Consider the following 13,368-nt stretch of genomic DNA (forward strand, 5'->3'; position numbering starts at 1 on the left):
GGAATGCGCAGACCGGCGGCGGTGAGTCGCGCGTGGCGGCGGGGGAGTGCGCGAGAGGTGCCGGCTCCGGTGGCTCCGGTGCGCAAGCCGTGTGACATCACTGATCCTTGCGCATGCGCAGCACGGCTCTTGATGTGCCGCGCGAAACGGGCTTGGCTAGGCCAGTGTAGCTAACGCTACAAAACACCTCCGTCTTTTACTTACAGACTTGGCCCATCGTCATTGAAAAAAGTCGACAATTACAAATACTTAGGTGTTACATTAACAACTAATTTATCCTGGAATATACCTGTTAGCAATATTTGTTCATCGGTCTTTCGAAGGCTTTGCTTCCTAAACCATAAACTTCAAATCACCACAAGCAATGTTAAACTACTTTGCTATTAATCCTTAATCAGACCCAAATTGGAGTACGCCAGCGGAGTTTGGGACCCGTATACTCAAATAAACATTCAGTGTCTTGAAAGAATAGAGAGGAAAGCAGTCCGGTTTATTTATAACAAATTCTCACCAACTGACTCTCCATCCGATATGACAGTCAATAACATTCCCTTTCTTAAAACGGGTCGAAAACAGTTCCGATTCGACTTCCTCTCACTGCTTCTACGGGGAGATCCATCACCGTACCTATCGCCCTTACTAACCAGACCTACAAGGCACCATCAGTCCAACACTTTAACACCTTATTTTGCTAGAACTGACACTTATAAGTATTCCTTTTTTCACGCACGGCCTCAGATTGGAACGAATTAATCCAGACATCTTAATGTCTCCTACAACACCGAAGTATCACTGCTGCACCATTTCCCATCTGTTATTGTAGCACTATTATTGCACTAATCTAGAAACAGATTCCGTTGTTGTTTTGTATTCAGTTGTATTATATATTATTGCCATAATCTTGAAACAGATTCCATTGTTGCTATTTTGTGTTTTATTATCTATGTTATTGCGTTAATCTTCAAACAGTTTGTATTGTCGCTTTTTGTAATATGACTGTTTTTTGAAACTACCCACCTGCTTGGACCCAAGGGTCTGCAGTATGTAATAAATAATAAAAACCTTGTACTGGAAAAACGTTGATTGCTTTGTTGCATCCATCGAGTGCCTTGTGCTATGTGCCTTCATGTCCACCTTTTATAACATTTTTTTTCCGTCATGCATCCAACTGCATCCACAGAAGCAAAAGAAAATATTTCCTTTATACCCCAAACACTCAATCTGTCAAAATTTCTTTGAGTGTTAATTTCCAATGTACCATTATTTTATCAAACAATAAATGAATTCAAACATTCGCACGAGCCTATGCGATAAAGGTTATATCGTGGTATATCTCTTGGCTCTCAAGCAAAGCTTTAAATGTTTTAATCAATCCAAAAAGGCATTTTTGCCATGTCACAAACTTCTGGCGACGCAATAACGCCATTACAGAGCCATCAAATTTGCTCTTTTGATGGTTGTTTTCGGTTGTGGAGACTGTGATTTTAATTCAACAGAAAAATGAAATAGTCACTCGTCGTGGTTTTGGAGCTTACTATTGATGCACAGATCACCTGAATTTTATTTAAAGCGCTTCTATGCGCCACACATTGTAAGACTTCTCGGTGAATCGCTAAGCGGCTTATTAAACTTGATCGACATACGCGTTCAATAATTAGCTCAACCCAAGTTGATTTTAAGCTGCGTACTTATTTCTGATTGTCATATCTAATGCGTGCATTAGAAAAGCGCATAAACTATGACTTTCACTAGGCAAACCATGGACAGTTACCCTACAGTCCTTTCAATTTCACCGAATGACCTTTATCGCAGTGTCAGCATATGCCCCATAAATAAAATGACGTTACAAATAATTACAATTTCGATGCGGTGAATCTCATAGTGAACGTGCAAGGTTCCTTTTTTCCCCTTTTTTTCCTTATTGATAAATGGCAGATGGTTCGCTAACACTGTATAGGTTAGGATATTCTAACCAGAGAGACGGCTGTGAAGATATCACAAACGTTGCATTGAAACCTTCATATAAAGTGCCTAAACCATGACGGCCAACCTCGATTTCTTACGTAAATTGATCCATTCCAGCTCATTATTGACCAGCGATGCGAGAACCCAATGTTAACATAAAAGCAGCCTTCCAATGCCTGAGAAGTGGCTCTTCATATAACAACGTCCCTTCCTATATGTCCATACTCGGCAGAGTAATTTAAAGGCGTCTGTTGCCAGGCACACATGACGTTATGTTTTTGTTTAAAGCGGTAAGTATATTTCGCCATTCATAGTTGCTTTATCTGGCTGATCACTTCTATAAAAGATCGATGCTCTAGACGCCGTGGGCACTCATAAAACTAGCTTGGTATCGTCCGTTTTCTTTTTTATTACTTGTGTTTCCTTCTCATTTCACGTCACGGATTTTTACGGTGCGAGGCAACTTTCTCTCTGATGCGCCTGTCGGAAAATTCATATTTTGGAGCTTCGTATAGGATGAAAGATTGCGGGGCGTCCGTGATTCATTTTGCGCACATCCATAGGTTTGTCGATGAAAGAATCCTGCAAATTTGCTGGGCCGAAAAAGGAAGTGCCACTGCCTGTATCTCAACACTACGTGTCCTGCATGTTCTTTTTTTTTTCCTTTCCTCTTTTTCTGATTATTCATTTAAGTTTTTTTTTATCTTGGGCCGGTTTCTCTGGCGTTTTCACGAAGAAATAGATCGCGGACCGCCGTCTAGCTAAGCGTCCGTGAAATTGTGCCGTGCTGTTGCGCATTCGAGGAAGCTTGCATTGTAGCGACGTCATCAGTTTTAAAGATTTTTTTTTACTTTAAGGACATAATATAGAAGGGAGTGAGGATGCGTAAAAGCATGATTTGGGGGTTTTGTGCTTGCTTACGTAGGCGCAAGAAACTAAAAAATATTCTTAATATCGTGTCTGCTGTTTCAAAAAACCGTAGCGGAAGGGCTCTGTGTGACAGCTTTCAGTTAAGCTTTATTATGCTGCTGACAAAACTAATAACAGGCGGATACATATTTGTGAGACCATGATTGAGCATCTGGTGTTTGTAGAAGGACAGCTTCAGTGGATATCCCAGAGGGATAGCCGATGAATTATGCTCGATTGATAACACTTGTCATTGGCGAATTTTACGGGATTTCTCACGAGCGAATTCTCAAGGCGGTTCTCGAGAGAGCTAGAGATGTAATTGACAGGCAGTGTTGATACGTTGGTGCGAAATTTCCGCCCACAGAGCAAGGTTTTACGTGGAAAGACGTGTGTCCTGCCGTACCGACGCCGAAGCTAATCTTTTAATTAATCACACGACTCGTTTCTAGGCAATTGATGCGCGACAAAATTATTAAAACCAAGAAGATGACCTCTAAGCACAATTTTAAAAATGCTGATGCCAGGAACTGTGGGAATCGATGTTATAGGAAGTGTTTTGCAAGTAGCTTCTCATCAAGCATCGTTTGACCTTCCGCAAAGCGTTTTCACAAACATGGTTCCTTCAGGCGAGCAAGTGGGTTCGTGATGCTAAGCGTGTGTATGACGACAGCATCAAGGCGGCGACAACGATAATGTGACGATGACAGTGATGGCATCACGGCTGGTTCGTTGTACTCTGGCGAAGAAACGTTATGGCGTTGTGCCTCACAGGACACAACTTTAGTCTGATGCGGTGTTTATGGCGTAAGCCGTTCACTAGCCAGGCTGAAATGGAAACAGCGAATCAGGAGCACCTGACAGAGGGACCCTCACAACGCGCACACGACGAGATGGATAACTGCAATTAATGTCTATCGCACTGTCCAGATAGTTCTAGGGCGCAATAGAGTTCATACATATAGATAGATAGATAGATAGATAGATAGATAGATAGATAGATAGATAGATAGATAGATAGATAGATGCCCTATACGTGGGCACGCACTTTGTTCACATCGCAGATCGCTTTCAAGATACGGCGCCCGCGCGGCCAGGCTGTCTTGACCGCCTTCGATAGATAGTCGAAGGTGGTCACGTAGCTGCGGGAATTTCCCTTCGTCTTTATTTCGATCACTGCCCGCAATGACCGCTCGAGCTATGATAGGCGCACACGGCAAGCACCATTTTATTGAAGTCCTGCAGGAATAATTTGAATTTGACTTTCTCGATGTTCTTTCTCTCGCAACGAACGTGCTGAGCCTCAGGTTCACACTGCCCGTGTGTACATAATGGACGACTCCATCGTAGGAATTGATTAGTCTAAGAGTCCATAGATTGTGTTGTGTATTTAGTTGTTCGACTGCTTACCATAGAGCGTTGCAGCTCTACCCTATAAACTGCGCGTGCAATAAAATAAATGTATTACGGCTCGAGCGGGGTCATTATTCCTGCGCAGTGAAGTCTCGCACAGATGGTCAGAATGCGCCCGCTCGGTCCGAGCCTTACCGTGTTTGCCGGTAATAAATTCTGTCTTTACCTTCTATTCTGTTTCCGTGTTTGCCAGCGGAATTCAAGTACGGGAACGTGTTTGCCTGCTACGGCAAACAAGATGCTCGATGCGTCCTCATTTAGAAATAGTAATGCAACAAGACATGGCTTTGGTATCCTGTAACGAAAAAGAAAAAAAAAAAGGCGATAAACCTGGAGACAGTACATATGGTTCAAGTACACAGAATAGCATTCGCAGACGACAAACACTGAAATTGCGATGCCCAAAAGGAAAGAAATGACCCCCGCAGATGGCGGTATAGTGCGATCGTGATGACCTGGCTCTGAGCAACGCTCGCAGTCTGACCTTTGTTGGGAACCCGAAGCATTATCGACAGAGGACAAATAGACTGACCCGGGTTGGGAGAGAGGGAGACGTGGGGTCTGAGAGTTCGTTGCCTTCTTTTTTCGTGTATAATCCGCGGCATGTTCTGGAGAACACTGAATGATTTCATAGGAATTTGCAAAGGTGAAGAGTGAGAGATATAAGAGTTTAACGTTAACAATGAAGCTTCGCCAAACCACAGGCTTCGGGTGCGGTATATTCATATCCCCAGGTGGCAGGTATATTCATACACGAAAGAGAGAAAATAAAAAAAATAACCAACTGCTGTCAGTGTTTGTGCGCGTATTTGTATTTCGGTGCTGAAAAGTCAGAGAAATATTCGTGAACGAAAACAAATTCGTTTGGAAAGTCAGCTGTCTAGGTCTGCTTTGAAATATCGAGTCGGGCGATCATTACTCCACCGTACTAGGGGCTACACAAAACGAGCTAATTTAAAAGGTTACAAAAATAATGAAATAATTGTTACCTTTAACGTCGGGTTTCGATTGGTGCGAAACCGTGCGGAGAGAACATGGTTCGAAACCAACCGTCAGAGCAACTTCGGCAACCGGGTGTGCCGATCTTGAATGAACCTCTTTGAAGCGAAGGTGGGTCGCCGAGAATGTACCACTGTTTTGTGTGCCGCTTTTCGATGAACATCTTTGATGCCAACGTTGGGCAGTGAATATGTGCTACTGGATCCGTGCCATTCTTCAGTGAGAAAAAAAAAGGGGCGGAACCCATCTCACGATCACTGTCAACGGTAACGCGTTTAGCATTGAAGCAAGTTAGCACGACACAATGTATTGGCAGACTTGACGTGTCAGTACATGACGCAGTGCATTCAGAAGGAAGCGCGAGAGGAGCCGGTTGCCACATGACACGTTTCTCAGCGTTCGCACGCACCGGCGCGGTAAGCATTTCCGCAGGTCGCCCGCAAGCTTCGCAGTGGTAGCGCTAGATGGCGCCGAGTGTTATCAGGGAAGCACGCAACATGAATCCCGCAGCACTGCACGTCTCATGCATACTTGGTTCCGACGGTGGCAATACGTTGCGTTGCTGTATTGATTAAATACTAACGCATTACCCTCGACTGTCATCGTGACATGTGTTCTGCCGGAATTTTTTTTGTCAATGTAGAGAGAGAGAGAGCGAAGAAACATCTTTTTTATGGGTGCTTCTGAGAGCGATCCTTCCAGAGTGGCGTGTACCTACTGGTATATAACCAGTGACCCAAGTTGGAATCAAAGAGGTTCATTGGAGATCAGCACAGACCCAGTGGTACATATTCGCTACTTCAAGTTAGTCCAGCACCTGCAGTGACCCATGTCGTTGGTAGAGAGGTTCGTTGAAGAGCGACACACATTGCCACATACTGTTTGAGTCAAGTTGGTCGAGCCGTTGGTTTCAAACCCCGTTACCTCAGCACAGCATCCCGATGCTCTGGCCATTCGACCAAGGACTACAAGGCGACCAAGGTGCGTGAAACCGGTTAGATACAAACATACGCAGACACATAGGCAGTCAGCCCCCGGAAAGGCCGTCAAGAACCCAGCAACGCTAAAGCAACCAAACGTCACTAGCTTATATGTTAACAGTATGTCTGCTAACGTCCTCGCTAAACATGACCGTGATGCTTGGTATACCACCAAATTGTGAAAGTGTGCAAGTATGCCTTGTTGAGTAGCCCAGTCCGCTCTGAGCCATGCTTTTTTTTTTTTTTGATAAGTGTGATACGAGAATAACTGGCACAAATCTTGCCGTCACGCAAAGGAAAATTAACTGCAAATCGAATAGAAAAGAATCTATTTAACGGCATTTGAAAACGCATAAACGAAACGGGGGCATGCGAAAAGGAGAAATGCTCTCTTAGAGAGCCGCTCAAGTGATCCGAAAATTATTGTTGCTTTCAGGGAAAAAGCTGGATATTACCGACTCTATAGGAAGCAAAATTTTGATTGAACGTGTTAAGTTTTACCATAGCTTTCAGAAATCAGGAAGTAGCAAAAAAGAAGCGGAAGCACGAATTACGCAAACCTATCTTTTTGTATGAAACCAGATATCAGAGGTCTGTAAAAAGCATGTAATAAAGCATCTGAAGTAGACAAAAGTTTAGAACTCATATGAAATTATTTAATGTAATCGGAGTTCTAACAAATGTCTTATCATAAGCAAATTGGACAAGAGATTGATGTCCATCAATTCCATCCGCATTAGTCGTCCCAAAAGGTCAATGCTGCAGATTTGTGATATCTTATAGGTATTGCAGAGTTACGGTTTATAATGATGATACCTAAATATTTTACATATTGTAGTTTTAAACAGGTTTTGTAAACATTGAGTGCCTAACTTCAAAATCTATTTGAAGGTGTCAATATATCTAACCATTTTTTTCTCTATTGCGAAAAAAAGAAACATCGAACTCGGTGCACTGGATGAAGCAAAAAAATAATAATAATAACAATTGCTCCACTCACATGTATTTAGATTGCAGCTTCCGAGGCAAAGCCTCATTTTAATTTGGGCTTTCCCCATACTACAACGACGAACCTGTTGTCACAAGGTAATTTTCTCCGTAAGTACACTACCACTCAATGAACGTTGCCCAAGAGGGCACTGGGGCAACATTTTTTCAGAGTTTCGCTTAGCACGGTTCGCGTAAAAGCTATTATTAAGCGCCGATTTATAACTCGCGAAGTTTATTTATTTATTTATTTATTTATTTATTTATTTATTTATTTATTTTTACACATAAGCTTCATGATGTTCTTTGTTATTCCGTGCAGGAGAGCTGGCCAGCCGTTGCCTTCAACTTTGTTGACGCAACAGAAGACAAGCCGCAGTTACGGTGAGTATTAATTGTGTACTTTTCTAAATCAAACAGGAGCAGCTTTACAGTTGTTCGCATCATCTGTGCTAACGACCTTTGCACGAAAATTGTTATACTAGCGGAAAATTTTCTTTGGCAATAAAGGAAGCAGTTAAACAGGAAAACTGCTTGCAAGTAAGAGCGCTCCTTACAAAAAGCCGCAGTATTAGACAACTGCACGAAGATTCGCACTTTTCTCGGCAACGCAACTCGCAGGAAACAATGGCTGACTAATTTAATTGACAAGCATGCTGTCACGCGCGTACAGGCAAAGATTATGAGACCACGCTCGATGACCATGCACGGACGCTCGCTGCTCCCACTCTAGCGCGAAGAGAGCGCCGTCAGCGGGTACAGCGAACGCTATTGCGTGGCCTCACGCATGAACGCGTCGGTTAAACTTGAATTTACTTGACTTCCAACAATCAACGCCCAGGAAGACAGCGCACATGAAGCGACCAAACTTTGCACCGGCCGCTGATTACCACCGAGATAAAGCGCTCGGCCTACGATGCGCTCGGTTGCGAGGACAGCCGTGCACTTCACTGGGTCGGACTAAAGCAGGAGACGTACGCTCACCCGTTCATTCGCTGGAATTGATGACCGGTGCTAATCCTCTACCCGGTACATAACCTGCATAGTCCCGCTTCGTAGTAATCTCGTCCGGAATAGTGTTTTCTTACTCGTGTTACTTATAACACGTAAAAGAAGGATGCCTATAATGGTTCCTCGAATCAAATTGGCAGAGGTTATTTTCCTTCCGAGGCAAATATCATTTGCAAAAACAACAAAAAGAAAAAAAAGAAACAAATCGATCCATTCAATAATTAAACTAACTTTCTTGGACATGTTAATATAGGCCAGGTAAAGAGAATGTTTATATGTCCGATTTCATGTTTCTCAAAACTATAGTTCCATGTGCCCTGCTCATTCGTGGATTCTTTGGTGCCGTGGGAAAATCGTATAGTGTATAGAGTTTTACTCCTACTTTTTAATGCGTTAACTCTGTTCTAGTTCTTTTTTCGGAGTTCGACCGCGTATTGCTGCTGTACACAGGACTTTGGGCTAATCGAGGTGCCTTTCCTACAATTTCAATTTCCAAGTTTTCATCATAAACTTTATCGTCGTCATCATCTGTCTCAATAATATCATTCCAGCTCCGTCTTCCCCAGTGCAGAGTGGCAGACGAGATTCCTACCTTTTAAATCTTGCCCTCGCTTTTTATAAATGTGAGAAATAAAGGCAATCATTCACAATGCCGCTGATTTCGTATCACACCTATTGAAAAAAAAAATCAGATGGCGCCCGTGTGCAGAAAGCATCGTCAAGACTGTCTCAAAACGTAAAACACGCTGGCAGCACCGATCATTCATATCGACAGCGAGTGGCGTATTCGCTGCTCCTTCGTCATACGTACGCTAGTCTCATAAGTGCTCAGAGCCTTCAATGGCATTTTCTTACCACATCTTCATGAGAAGCGCTTGTCTTGAATGTAGCAACCGCGAACCACGACGTTCGTTTGAAATAGCGTTGTAAAATAGCTTTCAATTTAGTTTCCCCAACATCATTACATGAAGTCAGAAGCACAGACTAAAAAGTCATTTTGATGAATGGCTTTAAGACGTCAGTGTGCGGGTGGTGGCACACTGCAGGGTGCAACATTGACACGCCTCCAAGTTTGCAACCCATGCAAACTGCTTACTTAAGCAATGACAATCACGGTGTCATTGGCGTTATCAATGGTGAATGAAAAAAGCGAGCTCTCATTGCAATAGTCATGGTACATCGCATATTCATGAAATGCAGTTGAATAGTGCTTGGATAGAAGTATTTATTAATGTTCTACAGTTGTCACCATAGACAAGCTTACGGCGGCAGTCTTACGAGTCGAGAAATACGGTATAGACGAGGGCAACCGGGCGCTGGGGCGTCCATCGCTGATTGACCCCACGCCGGCCGACGTCATCACGACCCGATGCCGCTGGGTGATTGATTCACGGCTGGGGCTGCCGAGGCATAACACGCGCGCACGGGTCCCTCTTTTTTGATTATCCCCCGACGACATCGTAGTGGGACGGCGGAGGACGGGGGGCTTCGAGTCGTTCGCTGCATTCATGCCTCCCTTCTGCGCTTCCCTTACACCATTGCCCGCGGCATCGCTGAAACCCCGTTGCGAGCCTCTGGTACGAACACCGTGGTTCTTTTTTCCCGTATGGGCGTGGTTATTGTTGTTTCTCGCGTCGTCCAACAGAAGGGAGGCGTGTTTTGCTCTCCGCGCCATTATGTAATGCGTAAACAGAGGCGAGGTATTGTGTCTGTCGGCGTCGCACAAAGGAACCGGGTCGTCGTATACTTTAACCCGGTACACGTAGCGCGAAAAAGCTTTTCTTTTCCCGTCGGCACGAGAAAACTGAAGCGTTCTCTCCTGTATTTTTTCCATAACGTTGAAATAACTGTAAGAAAAGTAACTGTCGAAATAATAAAATCGAAATAACTGCACGCAGAATCTATTTACACTTAAAGGCTAGGATTTGAACAACAGGACGTGCAGTTTACACGCTGAACACCGTCTTCTAAGCTCTCTTCGCTGCAGCGATCAATCTGTTCTGCACACTTGTGTAGCCTTCTAGCAATATGATTTTATTATGGCTACAATATATATATACATATATATATATATATATATGCATATTTATAGAAAATGCACACATCGAGGACAATATATGGCAAGAAGAAGACGACGAGTACTGTACAAACGAATACAAGGCCTGGCCAATCTTCAGATGCTAATGATTGACACGTAAGTGGGCAGGAAAACTATAGCAACCATAAAAGAAGACGCTGCTTTTGTGATATTGCCGAATCGGCAAACTTGTGGCAGTCGCGGTTATATACGGCCCAAGCTTTACTGCGGCCGCGCGGTCCCGCTGGTGTGGAAGGCTCCGGGGGAATGGAGTACGGGGGGGGGGGGTGCGGGTTCGGCGCTGTGAGCGCACGCCCGCCCGGCTGTATCTTGAAAGGCATCGGCGGCGGTTGCGGAGCCCGCCCTCCCTGTGTTTTCGGGTCTAAGATCGCGTTGACGCGAGCGCCGGCACAGCGTTTTCACAGCGAGTTTTGGCGGTCATCGCTTGAGATGCGCTCATGTTTGCTTGTGCGAGCGTGCGAACATGGTTGTTAATTTAGTTAGTGTGCCTATGTTTCACAAGTTTATACGAACGATCAAACTACTATACTTACTTTGTATAGCTGTCCACTAATTTGCTAGCGCAATGGATGTTCCGCCTACCAGGCGGAACTGCGACTTTTAACAGCGAAGCTGTTTAAGCCAGCCGTAACTTGTGGTTTGTGGTTCGTATCAGTAAACTGCCGCGCCGTAGCCATGGCAACCAGGATGGCGGTGCGGCGCATGCGCACGTGGTCTCCTTCTCGTCAGCTCCCTCCCTTCTCGACCCCCGCCGCTCTTCTCTCCGCGGCGCGCTGAGCCAGAAGAAAAAAAAAAAAAACTGTCAGCCCTGCCACAGGGGTGGAGATATGAAAGACCAGCGAAGCTGCACTATGGTTGGAATTACGTATTTCCAATTATGACTATTAAGATGTGATGTTGTAATTGGTTATTTGAACGATTAGAGAATGAGAAATATATATGATCCGGTGGTTTACATTTATTTAGTGAACACAGCGACCATGGCCTTATGGTCGCTACGGTACACCGCCATAGGGTGTACGGCAAAGGTTGGCACCTTCTTGATAAACACGTCACCAACGCCGCGCGCGTTCGGTGCGAACACGAGCAAAACGCCGCCGCCGTCGACAACAGTTCTGCGCGTTGCTGGTGCTGCTGACAATGACAGCCCATAAACAAATGTCAGGAAACAAAACACCGGCAGCGCCTGCGTTTTATGTTAAATCGTCTCAGACTGAAATATAAGATGTGCCAAAGAAAACGCCCGGCCTCAAGATACGCATTTGGTGCCGCACCAAACGTCGCCTCCCCTCCCGTCTCCTCTTGGCCTTTCGCGCGACGGAAGAAGCCGTGTTTGCTCTCCGGTGTGCGTTCCATCCCCGTGAAAGCGCGCGTCCTTCGCGCGCTTTCACTCGCACGTAAAGCATACGGCTAATGATAGTTTTTTTCTACACGCGGACACGACCATCGGAGACAGAGCCCTTAACAGCTTCGCTGAAAAAAAAAAAAACATTTATGTTATCCTTGACAACGACGCGGGTGGTATAATGGTTTGGTTTTCGTTTGACTCGGTGCCGCTCGCGCTTTCGCGTTTGAGTCCCTTACAGTCTACGACATTGGACCAAGAGCTGCTGCAGCGGCGAATCCAACGCTGTGTTGGCTCTGTTTCTCCATGGCCGCGCGTTTGCGTTTTGCGCAAAAAAAGTGGTAGCGCCGTCTATGGGGTGCCGTTTTACTCACTAACAGAAATAAAGGACGGTGATGGTGTATGCAACGTCATCACTCCCCACTTGAGCGCGGAAGATTTGAATCGCCGTAAAAGTCGGCGGCTCCTTCAGACGCCAATTTTTGTTGAACAAAGTTCTTTTTTTCTTGGCATGGAAGAAGTGCTGAGAGGTTTCTGGAATGGTATTTTAACAGTCCGCGTTGACTTAGCATTTCACTTTAGTGTACGAATCAATCATGGATCCGGGATCTCTAAGAGGTGCGCGGGAATGCTCACGGATTTCTCTCGCACTTGCCGTTAAATCGCCACTGAATCTTTGTCGTATTTTGTTTTGCTAATGATTTTGGTATTCCAGCGGCAGACATGAAAACGATTAGCGGAGTGAGATTTGTGACAGCTTAACGGGGAAGACACCAAATTTTGATGCTATAAAAAGCCTGCTGTGGGCTTCCTCTTGCAAGGAGCTGCTGCATGAAGATGAAGTGTTGGACAAAGCAGACGTTTAAGGTATATTTTAGTTCACTTCCAAAGAGTACCTAAATGCTCGTTCTAGCGATTGAGACCCATCACTAGCGCGATTGACACCGACGTCACTCTGTCGGAAGCTTAACGGAAGGTTTAGTGACGTCATACCACACTAGAGTGACGTACAATGAGTGGTGACCCACAGCACCGGGCAAGCCTAGAGAGTCTCGAGTCTAGAGTGCATTGAGCTGCAACAGACGAAGACGTAGTGTCGCAATCGGAGCTGCCGCAGCTAGCCATGACAACTGTCGGCGTTATTTTGTTTGCCTGCGCTGGTACAGAGCATGTGTGCGACAGCAGACGATGCAGCAGTGCGTGGGTCACAGCTTTGTGGGCCCACGTGACCAAGCTTCCTAGAAAGTGACGTCAATGTCCAACTGGCGCCCAGAAACCGAAACCGAAAACCGTTCACGTAAATAATGCCATGTTAAATTATTCGCCAAGAATATATGAATCATCGAGCCTGTATCATTCTTCCTGTACAATAAGAAACGTTTGAAACAAAGAATGCGTAAGCCACAAATTTGATGTCTCAACCCCTTTAAGGAAGCCTGCAGACATGGCAAGCATAAGTGAAAGAAGAGAATAAAGTTGCGCGGTTCGTGGCGTGCACAAGAGCACGACGTGGCTGGAAGTCAGGTTGCAGAGTTAGACGTCTCGTCCCTGTGGGCCGGCCCTTGATCCTTTGTGTGAACAGCACAGCTTAGTAAACAGAACGAGGAAAGTGAACACATAACATTCTCTCAAATCTCGATGTAAAAGTTGACGCTGCTAAT

The 13,368-nt window shown here is 45.0% G+C and overlaps 1 protein-coding gene across 1 annotated transcript in view; it reads left to right on the forward strand.

Moving 5' to 3' along the window:
- The window catches only part of LOC119465254 (uncharacterized), a 405,770-nt gene that overhangs the window by 170,599 nt on the left and 221,803 nt on the right, over positions 1–13,368 (forward strand). The window contains 1 exon segment of the mRNA XM_037726053.2: positions 7,576–7,637. The gene's annotated coding sequence lies outside the window, so the exon portion shown is untranslated.

The sequence above is a fragment of the Dermacentor silvarum genome, chromosome 9 (assembly GCF_013339745.2).
Source record: "Dermacentor silvarum isolate Dsil-2018 chromosome 9, BIME_Dsil_1.4, whole genome shotgun sequence".
Lineage (NCBI taxonomy): Eukaryota > Metazoa > Arthropoda > Arachnida > Ixodida > Ixodidae > Dermacentor > Dermacentor silvarum.